We start from the raw sequence: 18052 nt of genomic DNA, 5'->3' as shown, positions 1-18052 counted from the left end.
TGGTTAGTTTTCTGTGATTGTGGTTTTCAGTCTGTCTGCCCTCTGATGGAGAAGGATAAGCGGCTTATGGAAGCTTCCTGACAGGAAAGACTGACCAAGGGGGAAATTGGGTCTTGTTCTGATGGACGGGGCCATGCTCAGTAAATCTTTAATCCATTTTCTGTTGAAGGGGGGTGGTCTGTGTTCCCTCCCTGTTATTTGACCTGCAGCCAAACTATGGTGGAGGTAATGAAGATAATGGCAGCCTCCTTCCAAAGGCCCCATGTAGGCACTGCTGCGCTCAGTGCCCCAAACCCTGCAGCAGGCCACTGCTGACCCATGCCTCCACCAGAGGCTCCTGGACACTCGTGGGCAAGTCTGGGTCAGTCTCTTGTGGGCTCACTGCTCCATTCTCCTGGGTCCTGGTGCACACAGGTTCTGAACTAACACCCCCAAAATATTTCCTTTTCGTTATAGGGCACTACAATGCAAAAGTAGGAAGTCAAGAAACACCTGGAGTAACAGGCAAATTTGGCCTTGGAGTACAAAATGAAGCAGGGCAAAGGCTAACAGAGTTTTGCCAAGAGAACACACTGGTCATAGCAAACACCCTCTTCCAACAACACAAGAGAGGACTCTACACATGGGCATCACCAGATGGTCAACACTGAAATCAGATTGATTATATCCTCTGCACCCAAAGACTGAGAAGCTCTATACAGTCAGCAAAAACAAGACCAGGAGCTGACTGTGGCTCAGATCATGAACTCCTTATTGCCAAATTCAGACTTAAATTGAAGAAAGTAGGGAAAACCACTAGACCATTCAGGTATGACCATACCAAACCCTTTACAACTATACAGTGAAAGTGACAATAGATTCAAGGGATTAGATCTGATAAACTGAATGCCTGAAGAACTATGGGTGGAGGTTTCTGCCATTGTACAGGAGGCAGTGATTGAGACCATCCCCAAGAAAAAGAAATGCAAAAGGCAAAATGGCTATCTGAGGAGGCCTTACAAACAGCTACAAAAAGAAGAGAGTGAAAGGCAAAGGAGAAAAGGGAAGATATACCCATTTGAATACAGAGTCCCCAAGAATAGCAAGGAGAGATAAAAAAGCTTTCCTCAGTATTCAATGCAAAGAAATAGAGGAAATCAAATAGAATGGGAAAGGCCAGAGATCTTTTCAAGAAAATTAGAGATACCAAGGGAAGATTTCATGCAAAGATGGGCACAATAAAGGACAGAATGGTAAGGACCTAACAGAAGCAGAAAATATTAAGAAGAGGTGGCAAGAATACACAGAAGAATTAAAGAAAAAAGATCTTCATAACCCAGATAAGCACGATGGTGTGATCACTCACCTAGAGCCAGACATCCTGGAATGTGAAGTCAAGTGGGCCTTGGGAAGCATCACTACAAACAAAGCTAGTGGAGGTGATGGCATTCCACTTGAGCTGTTTCAAATCATAAAAAATGATGCTGTGAAAGAATTGCACTGGTTGTGCCAGACAATTTGGAAAACTCAGCAGTGGCCACAGGACTAGAAAAGGTCAGTTTTCATTCTAATCCCCAAAAAAGGCAATGCCAAAGAATGCTCAAACTACTGCACAATTGCACTCATCCTACACACTAGCAAAGTAAAGCTCAAAATTCTCCAAACCAGGCTTCAACAGTACATGAACCATGAACTTCCAGATGGTCAAGCTGGATTTAGAAAAGGCAGAGGAACCAGAGATCAAATTGCCAACATCTGTTGGATCATCAAAAAATCAAGAGAGTTCCAGAAAAATATCTACTTCTGCTTTATTGACTATGCCAAAGCCTTTGACTGTGTGGATCACAACAAACTGGAAAATTCTTAAAGAGATGGGAATGCCAGACCACCTGGCCTGCCTCCTGAGAAATCTGCATGCAGGTCAAGAAGCAACAGTTAGAACTGGAAAAGGAGCAACAGACTGGTTCCAAATTGGGAAAAGAGTACATCAAGGCTGTATATTGTCATCCTGCTTATTTAACTTATATGCAGAGTACATCATGAGACACTGGGCTGGATGAAGCAATAGATGGAATCAAGATTTCCGGACAAAAGATAAATAACCTCAGATATGCAGATGACACCACCTTTATGGCAGAAAGTGAAGAAGAACTAAAGAGCCTCTTGATGAAAATGAAAGAGGAGAGTGAAAATGTTGGCTTAAAGCTCAGCATTCAGTACACTCAGATCATGGCATCTGGTCCCATCACTTCATGGCAAATAGATGGGGAAACAATGGAAACAGTGAGAGACTTTATCTTGGGGGGGCTTCAAAATTACTGCAGATGGTGACTGTGGACATGAAATTAAAAGACGTTTGAGTGCTCGCTTCGGCAGCACATATACTAAAAGATGTTTGCTCCTTGGAAGGAAAGCTATGACCAAGCTAGACAGCATATTAAAAATCAGAGACACTACTTTGCCAACAAAGGTCCATCTAGTCAAGGCTATGGTTTTTCCAATAGTCCTATATGGATGTAAGAGTTGGACGATAAAGAAGCTGAGTGCTGAAGAATTGATGCTTTTAAACTGTGGTGTTGGAGAAGACTCTTGAGAGTCCCTTGGACTGCAAGGAGATCCAACCAGTCTATCCTAAAGGAAATCAGTCCTGAATATTCAGTGGAAGGACTGAGATGAAGCTGAAACTCCAATACTTATTGCTAATCAATCTCTTTCCTGACTTAAAGAAGAGTCACTTCACTTTCTATAGCCTTTATGAGCCCTTCCATATACTAAACTTTGTTTTTGGTATACCAGATATATTTTGGCCACCTAACACGAAGAACTGACTCATTGGAAAAGACCCTGGTGCTGGGAATGATTGAAGGTTGGAGGAGAAGGGGATGATAGAGGATGAGATTGGTGATGGACAGGGTGGCCTGGTGTGCTGCAGTCCATGGGGTATCAAAGAGTCGGACACAACTGAGTGACTGAACTGAACTGAACTGAAAGCCTGAGTATGGCTGCAACTCTTGATTGAAACTGTCTGCACTAACTTTACACATAAAGGCAACTGAGAATCATGTCTGCCATGAAACCCAAACAAAATGCATCCTCAATCAGTGTCCTAGAACCAACCCCCAAATGCTTGTGACCATTCTACACCACCCAAAATGAGGGGAAATTGCAGTAGAAACAGGCAGTAGTCAAAGCTAAATGGAGTTAAAATATTTCACTTTGGTAAATTTCACAACTCTGTGAACACATTCATTACGATAGCCTTCCCATGGGCTGAGAGGCTTCCAAGGTGGCACTAGTATTAAAGAATCCACCTGCAATGCAGTAGACACAGATTTGATCTGGGTCAGGAAGATTCCCTGGAGAAGGAAATGACAACCCACTCCAGTATTCTTGCCTGGAAAATCCCATGGGCAGAGGAGCCTGGCAGACTGCAGTTCATGGGATCACAAAGAGTTGGACATGACTGAGCACACACACACACACAGTACACATGGCCTAAATGGGTCTCTGGCGCATGGGATAAATTCATTTTTTTAAAAGAGATATGCATTTTTAAAGTTTTATTTATTTATTTATTTTTTTGGCCATGCTACACAGCATGTAAGATCTTAGCTCCCTGACTAGGGCTCTAACCTGTGCCCCTTGCATCGGAAGCACATAGTCTTCACCACTGGACCTCCAGGAAAGTCCTGAGTTAAATTCTTAACTTGTGGATGGTGGTGTCCTCAAATCCCACCTCCCAGTGAGATGCTCCAAGCACATTCTCTCTCCACCAGCTGAGTTTTCTGTCAGGGTGTCTGTTTCCAAATATGCTTTGGCCAGTTTATCCTTGAAGGGTTGGGGACTTTCTCAGCACTCCTAGAGCAGAGACTTGGTGCTCCAGACACCTTTGCTGAATTCTTTTTTAAAATGTAAAATGACTGTGCAATAATATGCACACATATGCACAATAAAAACTCACACATTTGCTGAGTTTTGACAAGCACATACATCTATATCACTCTGATCCCTATCAAGTGAGAAATGGGATTTTTCCTGCCATATCAGTAAACAAGGCTGTCACAGTCATCAGCAATTGCAGCCACCATGGATGGTGTGCCTGTGAGCCTGAGGAAACTCAGGAAGGAAAAGAAGACCTACCATCTATCAGCCATCAGACTGCAGCCACTCCCTATGGTGAGCCCTGAGGAAACTCAGGATATGAAAACACAGGATGCTGGCCCCAGATAGCCGAGGTGCATATCAAAGAAATGATTTCAGTGAGTCCAGGCTCCTGCATCTTCCCATACATAGAAAAGTACTAAATTTCCTAACTCAGGATATCTGGTTTTCTTTACTTAATAAGCATCTGTTGATGCTCTAACTACCTGCTTCTTGTTGCAAAACTTCTGTACAACCTGGCTCCCCGCTCACCTCCTCAGAGCAGTTCTCTCAGAATTACTTGAAATGCTACCTCTTGGGCTTGAAGGCCTAAAATTCCCACCTAATAAAACACAGCTCTCAACTTTTAGGTTGTGAATCATTTTTTGAGTCCACACAAGGTAAGAAGCATTATCATAACCCCATAAATTTCCCTCCTGCCCTTCCCCAGTCAAACCATGCTGTGCTATGACGTTCTAAGTTTTTCATTAAGCTTTTAATTTTGAGATCATTGTAGATTCACATGCAGTTGTAAGAAATAACATATAGAGACCCTGTGTGCCTTTTCCACAGTTTTCCCCAAGGGAAATATCTTTTAAAGCTGAAGCACGATTTCACAACCAGACACTGACACTGGTACAGTCAAGACACAGAGCATCTCCACCTCCACAGGGATCCCTCACGTTGCCCCTTTATAGCCACACTTCTCCCCTGCTCACAACCTCTTAACCTTCAGCAAACCATTTACCTGTTCTCCATTTGTACAGTTTTCTCAGTTCAAGAAAAGTCTGAAAATAGTATCATGCAGTATGTAGGGTTTTCAGATTGGCTTTCCTCACCAGCCCCTTGCCAGCCCCACCCTTTGCCATTCTCTGGAGATTCATCCAGGTTGCTGCATAAGCCAGTCGTTTCTCTTTTTATTGCTGAGTACTCTTTCATGGTGTGGATGCACCAGTCTGTTTAATCACTTGGTTGTTGGAGGACACCTGGGTGGCTTCCTGTTTTGGGTTATTGTAAATGGAGCTGCTATCCACATTTGTGTACTGGTCTTTGTGTGAATAGTAGGTTTCATTTCTCTGTGCTTTGCTGAGTCAAGAGGTATTTGCAGGTCTATTTTTTTAAGAAACTGCCAGGCTGTCTTCCATGCTGACGGACCGTTTTGTATTCTTACCAGTGATGAATGTGTGATCCAGGTTGCGGCTTCAATTTTGCTTCAGGCTTGGGATGTACGAGGCAAAAAGAAACCCCAAGGAACCTTCACTCTGTCGCTCCTTGGGTCCTGAGGTCCCTAACTAGCTTGCCTTCCTCTCCCCATATTTTAGACTTCTCTTGTGTTTACTTTGCATGTGCAATGTCAGGGGTATTTAGTTGTACTTAGTTGGAAAAGGAGGGGAAATTACGTCTACTTCATCTTTCCAGAAGTAAAAAGAGGTCTACACTTGATTCCTTTTCAATATAACTTACTGACATATAGTTTACATGCAGAAAAATCCCCACATTTCCAGTGAGCAGCTAATTAATGTTTTATACTTGTAGGCACCCATGGTGACCACCACCCCACTCAAGGTACCGAACGTTTCCAATTCATCATCTTTCAGATAACCACTAGTCTGACTTTTACTACCACAGATTAGTTTTGCCAATTTTTGAAATTCCTATTAAAAAGTCATATGTTTCATTTTGTTCTTTGCTTCTTTTATTCTGCAGCATAATATAATTGAGATTCACCCATATTGTTTTGAAAACTCTTGCTTTTTAATGAATAGCATTAATACACCACAGTTAATTTGTTCTTTTTAAAAGGGGGTCTTAAAGGGCAATTTGATGCCAACAAGCTGAGGGACAGGAGACAAAATCTGGGCTGGTAAGACCACAGATACATAGGTTATAAAGGGAAAGATTGAAAAGAACAATCAGAGCAGTTTCATATATTTTGTTAACAGGTTAATATGAAACGTACTATTTACCTTCCTCAAATACAGTAATTTTAGGAAAAGCCTTTTAGGTGCCCATGGATATCCACACCTTTTGAAATTCTGATTAACTGAGAGCTAGAAGTCTGTGTGAAACCTGCTTTATTCAAGCTCTCAGAAGCGACCACAGGATCACTACCATTTTAGCAGAAATATGCCTGCTATAAAATGATAAATAAGGAAAATGTGATGCAACTACTGGCCCAAAAAGACTCTTCGTTTCATATTTTGCTTTAAAAAATTGGAGAAGCCACTTCATGTTGCTTTGCTTGTAAAATAAAACACCATCGAAAGCAATAATGAAATGTTAACTCAATTATAGAGGCGAGTTTTGTTTGCAGAGATTTCCATCTGTAACAGGCAATGACAAATATTTCTGCTAAAGACGGGGAAGGGATAACATGCCAGTGGTCTTGGGCTGCAGAAAGATCACCTCTGAGCCACAGAAGCTGTGACTGGTTCAGAAAAGCACTCACTGAGGACTTGCTACATGCACAAAGCGCTCGGTGCATACCAAGGAGGATGCAGAGATCCTGCCCAGAAAGAGCCTGCAAATTCATAGGGAGAAAAGACAGATGCATGGAAAATAAAATAATTGTGCATGATTTCTTACTAACCCCACTCTATTAGTTCATAAGGGCTTCCCTGGTGGGCTCAGCTGTAAAGAATCCACCTGCCAATGCAGGAGACGCAGATTCAATCCTTGAGTTGGGAAGATCCCCTGGAGAAGGGAATGACAACCCACTCCAGTATTCTCGCCTGGGAAATCCTTGGACAGAGGAGCCTGGCCAGCTAGAGTTCATGGTGTTGCAAAGGAGTGGGACACGACCTGGTGACTAAAACAACAAATTATTTCATAAATCCTTCGCAGAAGATCTCACCCAGCAGTCCCGGAGGTAGTGATACAGGAGAGGCAGTCCTTTTGTTCTGAAGTGAGTGGGACTCAGACACCGGTGGCTTTCGCCCAGGGCTTTATCCCAGACAGGAGCTGGGATACCATCCCTCAGGGTGCCTCGTGCTGAATCACACTTGCTCAGAGTGGGAAAGTGTCCAAAACGACCTTCCCCAGAAAGACTAGGAATGGGGCGGGGGACAGAAGAAGATGTACAGGTCGGAGAGGAAGCTGAATCTTCAAGAGCGGATGCAGCAGGTCCACCTCCCCCCAAACAGGAAGTTGTATGAGCCACGCCTTTGTTGCTCATCACAAAAGTCAGGGTTAGGGATAAGTGTTCAGGAGATAAAGTCATGTTTGGATGTCCTGACTTCCAGGACCAGGGGATGAGAGAGGAGACACTAAATTGTAAAGGAGAACTAGGACCAGAATTGAAGAGGACCAAAAATCAGAGAATTGATGGTGGCTGGGACCAGAGTAGTGAGTGAAATTGCTTAGTTGTGTCCGACTCTTTGCAACCCCATGGACCTATCAGGAGCCTATGAGGCTCCTCCATCCATGGGATTTTCCAGGCAAGATTACTCGAGTGGGTTGCCATTTCCTTCTCTGAGGAACAAGGGTAAGAGCCGTGGAAATGGTAAGATGTGCGGTTCTGATGGGTGCGTCTATTTTTTCCCCATGTACTTCTTCTTGGCTTTGTCTGTTGTTTAGTTATCTTTCAATCTTTTTATTGAAAGGCAGGCATGAGGTACTGGGTGAAAGGAGGTGAGGGAAAAGGTCTTCAGTGAGGGATTTCTAAAATTAGTATTATTTCTTCCTGAAATCATTAATGATGTCATTTGGAGTTTTCTCCCTGGAAGATGTTGTAATCTACAAATTTAACCTCTTTTTTAAGTGAACTTTGGTAGTTTTATGTCTTTCACTGTATTTATCCATTTTATCCAAGTTATTGAATGTATTGGCATACAATTGTTCATAATATTCCTTTATTTTTATTTTTTTCCTTTATTTTTAATACCTATAAAATCTGTTGTGTTGTCGTGTACTTCAGTCCTGATATAGATCATTTTTGCCTGCTCTCTTTTTTTGTTTCAGCCCAGCTAGAAGCTTTTTGACCTTTTTTATTTTCTTGAATAAACAGCTTTAGGTTTCATTGATTTTTCTCATCTGACTTCCTATTTTGCATTTCACTGTTTTCCACTCTGATCTTTATTATCTATTTTCTTCTGCTTACTTAGGGTTTGAGTGGCTCTCTACTTTTTAAATTTTCTTAAGGGGGAGCCTGAGCTCATAAATTGTGATTTTTTAGTGCTATAAATTTCCCTCAAGTATTACATTAATTGCATCGTGCAAATCTGGCATATTGTTCTTCATATATTAACAGACTTAAAAAATACTGTGTTTTTGCTTGAAACTACTGTTTTAAAATACTTTCTGTTTCCCTTTTGATTTCTTCTTTAACCCACTGATTATTTAAAAATATATTATTTAGTTTCCAAATATTTGGGAATTACCTGCTATCTCTCTATTATAGATTTCTAATTTAATACTACTGTGGCTAAATAATATACTTTGCATAAATCAAATCCTTTTAAATGTGTTAAGATATATTTTAAAGCTCAGAATTTGGTTAATTTGGGTAAACAATCTGTGTGCACTTGAAAAAAATGTATATTCTGCTATGTTTGATGGAGTGCCCTAAAATTGTTGATTATGGCAATGTGATTGATTAGACTATGATGAAGTTCTATTCAACTCTATGCTGCATATGAGATATGCACTTGAAATAAAAAGACAGAAATAGGTTAAAAGTAACAAGACAGTAAAAGACATGATTACACTGATCAAAAGAAAGCTGAATTGGCTATATTAATATCAAAGTGAATTTCAGATCTCCTTACTCCAGTTTTTGTCTACTTGTCCTGGCAGTTACTGGAACAGAGGGGTGTAATCTCTGACAGCTTTGAACTTGTCTATTTCTCTTTTCAATTATATTAGGCTTTTGCTTCACATATTTAGAAACTTTCTTAATAAATACATAACTGTTTAGGATTGTTGTGTATTCTAGATGAATTGACCCATAAACCATGATGAAATGACTTCATCTCTGGTAATAGTCTTTGCCCTAGAATCTACTTTGTTTGAAGGCTTAGAAAATTTGGGCTATTTTTTTAAAAATATTTTTTTCTGTCTTTCCCCCTTCTGTTTATCTTTGCAGACTTCAGTTACACATACAGTAGGCCACTTGAATTTTTCTTACAGCTCACTAATTCTCTACAAATTGTTTTCAGTCTTTTTCTCTCTGTATTTTATTATGGGCTGTTGTGGTTCCTATGTCTTCAACCACTCTTTTCTTCTGCAATGTCTAAACTGCCATGAATACTATCCAGGGTCTCACAGGCCAGGCATTTGTCTATTCATGCCAGGTGCTTAATACAGAGCTCTTGGGTATCTTTTTAAGTAAGTGGAAGAAGCAGGCCCATGGACTGTCAAGAGCCTAACAGCTGTGTTTAGAGCAAAAGACTCTTGACACAGGCTTTTCTGATTTAAGAGTTTATGACCCGGAAGCAAGGAGATAGAAGGATGGTAAGCCACTCATCAGCTCTTCCCTCTTACAATTTCCTCCAACTCTAGTTTTCTGGCAATTTTTACATTTTTACAGCATGAGGGGAGAGTGAGTACAGGATAGTTGTAATTACACCCATAATGCATAATCGCTACCAGAATGATCCGATGTAAATAGATTATGTTTATAATTACAGTAAACTGTAATTTTAAATAAAATGAAAATTGGGGGTCTACGACACCTCTCAAAACATCTAATTACCAGAGAGCAGTTTTGAATGCAAATGCCCTAACCTATTATTAAACATGAGCACATTTTTGGAGCATAACTACGAGTCAGTCACGGTTGCTCTGACATGATGATGCGAGGCCATCAAAAGCATGTGAGCAATGTTGAAGTCTTATTGTCTTACAAGAGAAAGTGATTAGAAATAAGGCTGAGAAGTGAGACCAATGACAAGATGAGCAGGCCTAAAAAATGTTGAGGTCGCCAAAAACAAGTGACATCTGAGGAACTGCCACAGCCAAGAAGAAACTAAGGGAACGTGATAACTCAGTGCAATGCTGAATGGAATCCTGGAACAAAAAAAGACATTAGATTAAAAAACAAAACAAAGGATAGCTGAGTAGAACATGGACTAGTTAAAAATACATCAATATTAGTTTGTGAGTTGTAACAAACAAATCGTGACAATGTGAGATGCAATAAAAGGGGAAATTGGTATGAGGTACCTGGTAACTGTCAGTCCCATCTCGCCAATTTTCCTATAAATCTAAAAATGTTCTAAAAAAATAAATCTGCTTAAAAATACAGAGATAATGGGAAAGGAGTTGTGGTGGCCTAGAATTCCTGTGGAGCTGCGCCAAAGTGGTTTTGCTTAGCTAGTTATAGTAGTTAGTTACCTCCATAGTACTTAGTTATAGTACTTAGTTACCTCCATAGTACTTAGTTATAGTACTTATTACCTCCATAGCTGGAGTTCCGTTTTCTCGGAGCACTGCAGTCACACGAGCACGCTAAGTCTCTTCAGTCATGTCTGACTCTGCAATCCTATGGACTGTAGCCCACCAGGCTCCTCTGTCCGTGGGATTCTCCAGAAAAGAATACTGGAGTGGGTTGCCATGCCCTCTTCCAGGGGATCTTCCTGACCCAGGGATTGAACCCATGTCTCTTATGTCTCCTGCATTGGCAGGTGGGTTCTTTACCACCAGCACCACCTGGGAAATTGCAGCCATACAGGTATTGATATATGTACTAAATCACTCATTTTATTTTCCTTAGTATTTCAGATGCCTGTGCACATATGTTTAGGCACACTTGCAGACATAAAACAAAAACACACATGGCTTTAACGCAGAATTTTTGAGCTTACTTTTGATTTGTTGAGCAAATGCTCTTAAATCTTTCATTTTTTGTGCATAATGCCTCCTGGTTCAATGTAAAGCCATTCATAGGAACAAGTGGGATGAGGAAGAGGCCAGAATGCCCCAGGGAAAAGACGAGCCTTGAGATTTTTCTCGCCGTCTTCAAATCCATCATGTCATGCTTATGACAATTTATCGTCACACCGAAATGTTTGATTTGTTTAGAAACAGTAAATTGTAAAAAGGACAGTGGGGCTGCTGATGAAGTTGAAAGAGTAGTGCCATTTTCTCACCTTATTTGAATTTTTTTTAATTTAAACCAAATGACACAGATTTTTTATCTGAATATTCACAAGCTGCTCACCAGTGTCATTTGGGAGGCCCTTTCCATATATCAGGCTGGACAGACAGAACATGTTTTTCACTGCAAGATGCTGTGAGTGTTATAACTCAGCACTTACTGGAGGATGTGGCATCGGCAGAGTCATTGGGATGCTGCTCTGAGCTATAACACTCATCATGGATGCTGAGCAGAAATAGGACTTAGACGATTTCAGCATAAAGCTTAGTAACAGTAGTTGTAATAATAACAATAGTCAGCTCCATTTCCTGAGCTGCTGGATGCGTCAGGCCCCACACTGCAAGCTCTCTGCCTTAATCTTCCCACAGCCCTGGAGGCAGCAGGTCTCGTCACTGCATCCTTTGGACGGATGCCAAAGCTGATGTTCAAGAGGTTTCAGTGTCTTCACCATAGCCCCGTAGCTCACGGATGGCGAAGCTAGGACTGTTCGTTAGAGTGTTGCTGGCAGAACTGAGTTCCAAGACCCAGATATAACCAACTGGTCTACCCTGCCTGGTAGAACAGGGGCCTTCTTTTCTATTCACAAGCTTTGTCGTGAGAACTTACACATTTTCAGAAAAGTTAAAAGAACAGTACAGTGAACATTCATGCATTCTTCTTCTAGGCTTGACATTTATGAGTGTTTTGCTTCTTTCTCTCTGTGTGTAGGTGTGTGTGACCTTTTTGGCTGGACAGTTTGAGAATAAATTACAAATACCACGAAAGTCACTCTCAGATTCTTTGATAAGCACCTCCTGAGAATGAGGACATCAAGGGAAGGATATTCTGGACCACTTTCTTCCAAAAAGAAAATTGAAGTTCAGATGAGCCTGGGGAATCCCTCTCTTTTGGAAAGCTTTTCATCCTCCTGAGCTAGTGCATGGTTCTCCCAAAGTCTGACCCCAGTAGTCACATCTTCTTACCACCACTGCTAACTGCATGTTCCTGACCACTCAACACCAACAGCTTGATGCTGCTGAGCCTCTGACTTCCCATTTCATGCATTGACATCTATTCCGCTCATTCTCTAAAGCCCAGTGAATGCTTCCCCCAGTGTTGTGGTCTGTGAGGCAGTAGGCATCTCTCTACTCAATAACCTTCCAAGTGTTCTGTGTTCCATTTTTATTTTTATTTAAGTATATTTGATTGGGAGTTCCCTGGTGATCCAGTGGTTAAGCCTTCCAACGTGGGGGACGCAAGTTTAATACCTGGTTGAGGAACAATGGTCCCACATCCTGGGGAGCAACTAAGCTTGTCTGCTGCAGGGAAGACCCCACATGCTACAGTGAAGAACTGACACAGCCAAAAATAAAATAAATCAACAAATATTAAAGCATAGTTGATTCATAATATTCTATTTGTTTCAGGTGCACAACACCACAGTGATACAATATTTTTATAGAATATACTCTATTTAAACTTACCATAAACAATGGCTATATTCTCTGTATTGTATAATATATCCAGGTTCTGCTTTGCTTTCTAAGGGCTGTTGCTCTGTCTGACCCTCTCACTGGGGCGCAGGCTCCCCCAGGGCAGAGGGTGAACAATTCATCACTGAATCCCCTCCCCCCTTGCATGAGACACAAAGGCTTAAGCCATAGCAGGTGCTTGATAAACACATTGCATTGTATGGATCAACTTGCTGAAGGTAAATGGGACATCACCATCACTCCAGAGTTCAGAGACTGGAAATCTCCTTTTTTATGACAAGAAAAAAATTTTTAAAAATAATTCATAGTTGCAAACACATACAAAAAACCCCACAGCACCAGAGTGGACTCAGTATCTCAGACGGTAGCACTTCAAGACAGAACTATCTTCATTTCTTTCAAATGCCATCATAACAAAATGAGCTGGCCATGTTATAAAGTCAACTAGGAGCCTTAAACTTATGAGTAAGGAAAATAAAGTCAACTAGGGCTTTTTGTATCAGCAGATAGCTTGACTCTGCTTGTACTGGGGATTTTAAACCATGGAGGGAAAAATGAAATACTACTAAAAAGAAAATCAAGATTGACAAAGCAACAGAAAGGGAAACATTTCTCTCTACAAAAGTGCCTAAAACACTCAAAGAATGCCATGAAAAACGGTTGTTAACAGCAGATAGTTCAACAGTTAACATTATTATACCCAACTGCCAAAGTGGTAGGAAAAGGCAGTAAATGAAGGAGTTGAAATGAACAGAGCCTGTTTAGAAGGTGAAAAAAAAAAAAATATATATATATATATATAGTATTTCTGAATGTAACAGCTGCATGTAAGTGTGACAAGATCCTGGCTGAAATTACAGCTTTGCATTCCGCCCCCCTTTGCAGGCTTTAATCTGCTCTCCTAAGACCTGGTGAGGCTGGCAGCAAATGCATCAAGGACGTTTTTCCCAGCATGGTGATATGACAGCTGTTTGATGAACAGCTGCCTCGTGTGAATTTGAGGTCAGCGAGCAGGCAAACACAGCCTCTCGGTGGCTAACTCGGAGAAATGAATGCCAGCCTGCTGGCGTTCCCTGGCAAAACCCTCTGAGATGACCCGATTCAGTACATGGGCAGCTGTGAGTTTTGTTTTTCAAAGATATAAACAATCTGTTCCTTTTTGAACAGGGCTTAGTGTGGGAGTCCATCACATCTGCAACCTGAAAGAAGGATCGTCTTTGAGTTGCAATGTGTCCTTGGCATCCATCCTCTGATTGGGTGACACGGTCCTGGGGCAGAGACCCTGGAGCCCCCATCCTGCCTAGTAAGTGAATGGGCATTTACAATGAATGAATTCCAAGCCTGTGATATCACTCTTTCCCCAAAGCAAAGATAAAAACTCATCCATCAAGCAAGCTGCAGCCAAGCTGTCTGTCTCCTCTCCTCTTTTGACTGCTTTCCTCTTTGGGGGGCTTTGAGGGGACACGTGATAGTAGATTATCATTGCTAAGATGCAGAGTGTTGTGAAAGAAAGAACCATGGGGTGAACAGATGTGTATCTGCCAGCACACCTCCCTGGGAAGCCAAGCTCCCCACCTCATTGTAATCCCATTTAATCCCTTTGATTTGAGAGAGCCTGGACTCACCTCCTTGGTACCAAGAGTGAGCACGTGACCCAAGCTGGCAAACCAAAACCCTTTGCGCCACAGTGATTGGCTGGGAGATGGGCATGAGACTCAACCAGGCCAGTCAGAGCCCTCCTGGAGGAAAAGGCTGAAGGGGATGGTAGGCCTGGCCAGAAGCCATCTGCCCTGTGAGCAGAGAGACCACTGGGAATAAACCCAGCAGGACAGGACACAGCAAACAGAAAAAGGCAAAACCTCCATGACATTGTTGACCTAGCGCCTAAAGCTGGTTTAGCTCTTGGATTTTCCAATCACGTGACCCAAACAATTCTCTTTTAGCTTTAGTCTGATCGAATTGGACCTCCATCACTTGTCTCTGAAATCACTTTGTTTATTATTTGATTCCTGGTTTTGTTTTTTTTTTTTTTTTGCCCCCTCGTAGAGCAGGAGCACCATGAAATCAGGAGATTTGTATGCTGTCCTCACTGTCTCTCTGAGGTCCCAGAATACCTCTTACAGCCAAAGCAGGTGCTTACCACACTTGGGTGGAACAACTAGCCATAAAGGATGGCTGGGAGAGAGCTGGATATGTCAGGTTTACATGAGGACTTTGGACCTAAGGTGTGAGTTGAGGTTGCTGCAAAGGCGAAAGCACCCTCACCACTACTGCCCAGGTCGATTAAAAAAAAACTGTTTGTTGCATCAGTAAACAGAGATGCTTCAGCCATCAGGCCATCACACTACAGACGCCCCAACAGAGTCCTGAGGGAACTCAGGATAGAAACAGGATGCCCGTCATCTGCCAGTCAGCCCCCTGCAGCCACCCGGATGGTGCTCCTGGGAAAACTCAGGATGAGAAAGCGTGGGATGTTGGCCCCAGAGAGCTGAGGTGCAGATCAAAGCAATGATTTCACTAAGTCTGGACCCTCTCATCTTCCCGTACACCCCAAAGTGCTAAATTCCTTAACTTGAGATACCTGGTTTTCTTTAACACTAATATTTTGATGCTCCAACTACCTGGTTTTTGTTGCAAAAACTTCTGTATATCCTGGCCCCTTACCTTGCCTCTTTGGAACAGTCTCTCGGAGCTAGGAGGCTTCATCCTGGGCTTAAGTCCTCTGCAAGTCCAGCAAATAAAACAGAACTCCCAACTTTTAGGTCATGCATTTCTTTTCAGTCCATAGCTTCTAGTAAGCCCAGACTCTGCTCTCAAGGATCCCCTCATGAGTGAGCACATTAAAAAGCATTGCAGACAGAATTAACATCAGGGGAAGGGAATCTCTTGGCAATGGAGGAGAGGGGATTGTAGGAGACCCTGATGGAAGACAGGCATGGTGGTCCACACTTAAGACCCAGGGCAGGGATGCAGAGGGGAAGTGAACTGAGGTGCTTTAAATCAATGAGACAACCCTACCCCCACCATGTCAGGGGTTGCAGATGACGTGGAGATGTTGGAAAGGAATCCAGGAGTATAAACCAAATGGATACTTTTGAAGAGAAGTCAACATTCTGATGAAAGTTGATAAACATTTAAACACAATTTAATCTTCAAGCTCTTGATTTGCAAAAAACAATCGTGATAAGCTCTCCAAAATATTGCTTTCTGCTTTTCTTTACTCTTCATAATGTACAATTTCATCTCTAAGGGAAAAACAGTCAAATCGATGTTTTCTGCAGGTGACGCCATTGACACGTATCTGGTGAAGACATCAGACAGAGCTGGAAGGAAGTCCAGTGAGGTCTGCCAGGCGCCAAGGGGACACTGGAATCAGAACCAAATTCCTCTCTTTGAAGAAACCAGGAAGAACGCAGTCTAAAAGTGAGTTATGAGAAAACCTCATTAATTCAGATATTTCTAGGCTTCATTTGTGACCACTTGAATTTTACCTTTGTAATGAAGAATTTGCAAAGCAAATTAAGAATGTAAATAAGGATAGAGAGGGAATGCTTAAACTACTCAAGAGAACAAAGTGTTTTCATGAATTCATTTGCATATAAAATTGATAGACTAATTAAAATAGCTTCTAATTAACAAATCCACCTATTGCACACTAGACTGATAAAATAAATTTACTTGAAGAAAAATAAATTTTACTTTTTTCAAAGATTTATTTACTTTTATTGGCTGTGGTGGGTCTTTGATGCTGCAGGCAGGGTCATTTGGAGCTGTGGCCAGTGGGGCCACTGACAGCTGCAGGGCGTGGCAGCCTCTCTCGTGGAGCGGCAGCTCTGGGCACATGGGCTCCTGTAATCATAGCTCTCAGGCTCTGGAGCTCAGTCTCAGTGGTCGTGGTACATGAGCTTAATTGCTCCAAGACATGGGATCTTCCCCAACCAGGAATCTCACCGGTGTTCCCTGCACCAGATCAAGGCCACGGACCTTAACCACTGGACCACCAGGGAGCCCTAAATTTTATTTCTTTAAAACAGTGATTCTGCCTTTTCCTGACTATCACATAGTTGATATCATAGACTATGTAGCCATTCCGGACTGACTTCTTTCACTAAGCAAGATACACTTAGGATTCATCCTTGCCTATTTATGGTATATCAACTCGTTTCTCTTTATTGCTCTGTGATATTTTTAAAGCTCAAGTATTTATTAGTTTCTCTGGACAGATACATGTGCATGTACTGGAAAATGATAAATAATATCTTCTTATCTTAAAATATGGTACTGCCATCCATCTAATTGTTCAAACCAGAAACCTGAGAGCCATTCTAGCATCTCCTTCATCCTTCCTCACATTCAATTCATCACCTATTCCTGTGGATTCCATCCCTAACACATATCTTGAATGCATTGATTTTTTCTTTCTCCATTTCTACTCCTATAACCCCATCTAATTAATCATTACACTTTAGTGAGACTACTTTAGTAGATTTCTAATCATTCTGCCTGCTTCCTTTGCAATCAATTCTCCAGGGAGTAGCAAGAGACAGAACTGGATGATTTCAACCCTTCTGAAGATCCTCCCACCTTGCTGATTGCTTGAAGTGAAATCCTAACAACTTAATCCTTTCAAGACGAAGAGCCTGTCCAGTCTCAAAGCTCAGTTGTCACTGCCCTTCCTCTCAATCCCTAGGACCTGCTGCTCTGGTCTTCTGGCTCCTATAGCAAGCTCCTCTCACCCTGGAGCCCTTTCACATACCATTCCCCTGAGAGGAATGCTCTCTCCCCAGCTGTTTACAGGGCTGATTTCTTCTCATCCTTCAAGTTTCCTTTTTGAAGTCACCTCCACAGAGGTCTCCTTGTTCTCCAGGTCTAAAAATGCCTCCTTCTAGTTGGTTGTGCCCTTAGCCTGTGCCACAAATTTTAATTATGCATATCTGCTTTTATATCTGTTTTACCTCCTATAAGAGCATTAGGTAAGGTCATGTGAGTTTTGTTTATCACTGGACTCCAGCGTCTAGTACTGTGCCTGGCACCTTACAGGTGCTCAGAAAAAAAATGTGTTGAATTCATAGATGAATGAGCTGTAATGATAAGGCAAAAAGTTCAGGCCAACACAGCTTTAAGTTCTCATTCTTAGTGACCTTGGGAAAACTTTGTAATATTTCTGATTCACAGTTTCTTAATCCATTGAGGAAATATAAAACTCTTTCTTGAAAGATGTAGGGTGAGGATGGAAATAATAAATATAATACAGATAGCCCAACATGTGGCTACATTGTAGCAATTCAAGAGATGCTAGCTAAAAACATATTTTTAACAGCATAGTCTGATGATCTGGACCATAATTTTTGCTTTTCAGAATTTA

At 41.7% G+C, this 18052-nt stretch overlaps 1 long non-coding RNA gene across 1 annotated transcript; it reads left to right on the top strand.

Moving 5' to 3' along the window:
- The first annotated feature begins 13855 nt into the window (after positions 1-13855).
- Positions 13856-17676, top strand: LOC122446560. The gene is made up of 3 exons (XR_006270903.1): positions 13856-13990; positions 15969-16110; positions 17218-17676. It is a non-coding gene; the product is annotated as an uncharacterized LOC122446560 (long non-coding RNA).
- Positions 17677-18052: the final 376 nt, after the last annotated feature.

The sequence above is a fragment of the Cervus canadensis genome, chromosome 8, assembly GCF_019320065.1.
Source record: "Cervus canadensis isolate Bull #8, Minnesota chromosome 8, ASM1932006v1, whole genome shotgun sequence".
Lineage (NCBI taxonomy): Eukaryota > Metazoa > Chordata > Mammalia > Artiodactyla > Cervidae > Cervus > Cervus canadensis.
The sequence above is the reverse complement of the archived record's forward strand: the minus strand, read 5'-3'. Positions and strand labels throughout refer to the sequence as shown.